This window comes from Notolepis coatsorum (genome assembly GCF_963971535.1).
Source record: "Notolepis coatsorum genome assembly, chromosome: 6".
Classification (NCBI taxonomy): Eukaryota; Metazoa; Chordata; class Actinopteri; order Aulopiformes; family Paralepididae; genus Notolepis; species Notolepis coatsorum.
The window spans coordinates 52,326,361-52,330,284 of record NC_140170.1 but is presented as its reverse complement, the minus strand read 5'-3'; positions in this window follow the sequence as shown (position 1 = coordinate 52,330,284).

Sequence of the window (3,924 nt, the reverse complement as noted above, 5' to 3'; positions counted from 1 at the left end):
CCTGCAGCCTGCCCTCAGGTCAGGACCACAGAGAGAGACCCCTGCAGCCTGCCCTCAGGTCAGGACCACAGAGAGAGACCCCTGCAGCCTGCCCTCAGGTCAGGACCACAGAGAGAGACCCCTGCAGCCTGCCCTCAAGTCAGGACCACGGAGAGAGACCCCTGCAGCCTGCCCTCAGGTCAGGACCACGGAGAGAGACCCCTGCAGCCTGCCCTCAGGTCAGGACCACGGAGAGAGACCCCTGCAGCCTGCCCTCAGGTCAGGACCACGGAGAGAGACCCCTGCAGCCTGCCCTCAGGTCAGGACCACGGAGAGAGACCCCTGCAGCCTGCCCTCAGGTCAGGACCACGGAGAGAGACCCCTGCAGCCTGCCCTCAAGTCAGGACCACGGAGAGAGACCCCTGCAGCCTGCCCTCAGGTCAGGACCACGGAGAGAGACCCCTGCAGCCTGCCCTCAAGTCAGTTCAGATGTGCATGTTTGTGTTGTTGTGTGGACAGATATTTTTGGTGTGTGGACACAGGATTATTATTTTCTTTTGGGGTGAAAAAAGAAGAAGATATTTTAGAAATATCCGTGTATGTGTGGAGTTCCAAGTGTTGCTAATGGTGAGTCATTGACAGTCATCATGCAGGTGCTCTGTAATGTTGTAACATTATGCAAGCGTTGTAGTGTAATGATGAGCAGCAGTGTTAACTCATGGACGATCGCTGTGTGTAGCCTATGTTGTGCGGATGTTGTCTGGTAACATTAGATAGATTTGTATTGTTGTGTTGAGAGAGAGAGAGAGAGAGAGAGAGAGAGAGAGAGAGAGAGAGAGAGAGAGAGAGAGAGAGAGAGAGAGAGAGAGAGAGAGAGAGAGAGAATTACAATGTCAAATGGGCAGACCACTTGGTAACATGCTATGTAAAATGAATAAAACGTAACCTACTTTAACCTAAAACAGAGATGAAACATTGTGTGGTCATTGATTTTCAAAGTTATTTTAAAAGGTGGACACCTTCTAGCCATGACACACCAGTGTCCCTGTGCAAGGGAGGGGGGGGGGGGTTCTTAACCCTCTGCACATGAGAGAGAAAAGCCCCCCCCCCCTCCCTCTCTCTCTCTGTCTGTTTATCTCGGTGACAACAGCAGCCACTTCTAATCTGGCACCACGCCAATGCAGATAATCTGCTAACACACACACACAGCTAACACACACACACACACACACACACACACACACACACACACACACACACACACACACACACACACACACACACCACACACACACACACACACACACACACACACACACACACACACACACACACACACACACACAACACACACACACACACACACACACACACACACCACACACACACACAAACATGTATAATGTATTCAATACAATAAAGGGGAGTGGGAGTAGTGTCCTAATGGGGCTCAGCAGGGGGTCTGACTGTCTGGTGCGCCGTGCCCATTGATGGCTTCAACAAACGGTCCCAAAACAGCATTGAAGCTGTAAGTTACAGTAGTTACTGTAGCTGTTGAGAGCTGCAGCTTTGCTGAAGAACAGCCTCTGTGAGCAGCTATAGCACGAAGGTGCCTGGATAACAACCCTCCAGCTCAACACATGGTTAACGTTAGCTAGCTAGCTTAAACAATGGACCCCCAAAGTGCTAGATAAAGTTAATATTTTCACAGCATCAAGGTCTCTAACACATTAGTAGTGTTTACAGACAGAATGCATGTTACTGACTGCTGCTAAAAACGTCTGAAACAATTTAAAGTCATTATTAAACATTGAACTGTTGATGATGACAGCACTGCTCTCAACCACCTCTAGCTTGGGAACCTTTTCCGGTGCGCAAAGAGAAACCGTATCTATGCAGTTGTGCTATGAACCCACCAGATGGCTCTAAAACTCTACATATCGTATACAATTTTGTAGAAATTCATAATAGAGGTTATTTCTAACTCTGTTACATAAACAACAAAATACTATTTCTGCAGCGTACTTCTTGTGCCGTGCCCCGTCTGCTCGCTCTGCCCCTCGAAACCCAATATGTGAGAACACGTATGACACGGAGGGTCACCTGCTGTCAGGGGTGTAAAGTACTTGAGTAATTGTACTTTGTTACAATACTTAAGTACTGTTTTTGGGGATTTGTACTTTACTCGAGTATTATTAGGTTTGTATACTTTTACTCAATTACAATTCAGAGGGGAAAAAACATACTTTTTACTCCTTACATTTAAAATACAGACCTACACAAAGTACAAAGTACAAATCTCGCAGGTCGAACCATTTTAATTAGTATATTTGTTTCTCTGGCCGAACTAACGTTAACGTTATTAATCCTGCGGCCGCAATTATTTAAAAAAACACGCAATCAAATCCCCATCAATGGAAAATGAACTCGCCCATACCCATGCTGATTGGTCCTTGTGCAAGAGTGACAAGATACAGACGTTTTTACTTTAACTTTTGAGTACTTAAGTACATTTAAAAGTAGAAACGTTTTTTTACTTTTACTCAAGTGTGTTTTTTAGCCAGATACTCTGACTTTTACTTGAGTACGATTTTGAGACGGTACCCATACTTTCACTTAGGTATAATTTCTGGGTACTTTTTACACCCCTGCCCGCTGTGTGCTACATTTGTAAAAGAGCAATTCCAGGCAATAGCCACACCTGATTTTCTGGGCATTGTCCGGAGTACATGTGTGAAAAGCCCCTTTCGTACACGGACTGGACTCTGACCTTTCCTGCACTTTAATCGGAGGGGCTGTATGTGCGAACCAAGCGCAGGAATTATTGTTATAGTCCTAAATCTGCGTAATGACATACTGAGCCCATGTCAGAACACAAGCACGTCATTGTTCGCAGAATTAACACAGCAAGTGAGTGGCCGTCTTGATTAACGTAGACTAACCATGGGCACACCTCACACATGGGCACACCTCACAAACACACTCAAATCTGGATGAGACAAACACCTTCTGTGTCTTGTCCTTGGTCGGGATTGAAATTGAAGAGAATGAAGGGAGGGTAAACTCTGCAGAATAATTTGAATATTTGCGTTCGGACATACAATGTGCGGTTAAGACCCTTCCAGTGCATGTGTGAAAGGGGCTATTGATACTCCCCCTCCCTAACACACACACACACACACACACGCACGCACGCACGCACGCACGCACGCACGCACGCACGCACCACACACACACACACACACACACACACACACGCACACACACACACACACGGCACATGATCGATGGGCCTTTTAGAATTTTTTTGAATGAGATCATTCCACTGAGTGGCTAATGGCATACAACACCAGATGGGCTACTATCACACACCATACACATGCACACACACACACACACACACACACACACACACGCACAATTACACAAATGCATGCACGTGCACACACATACACAAACACAAATATATTCTAGTATGTAGGATGCCAGCATGCACTCACAGGGAGCTACAGGGCAATTGCTCTCTCTCTCTCTCGTCTCTCTCTCTCTCTCTCTCTCTCTCTCTGTCTCTCTCTCTCTCCTATCTCTCTCTCTCTCTCTCTCTCTCTCTCTCTCTCTCTCTCTCAAATTGATTTCATGTTGGCTTTATGATCAGCGATACATTCGTCCTCAGAGGTAGATGTAACACCCACATAGTTAAAGGTGCTATTGATAACATTCAGCCACTAGATGTCGCACTAGAGCACCAGCATGCCATTAATCCAATCAGGTGCATTCCATGTGGGGAAATGGCAAGTAGGGAGGGGATACATACATGTAAACAAACAACAGTCATTGACTTGCAGGTGACCTCACTCTATCGCTTTGTGATTGGCTGAGCAACATTGATGATGTAATGAGTGCTAAAATCTTAGAGCAAACTAGGGTTGTGGAATTTCCCATGAT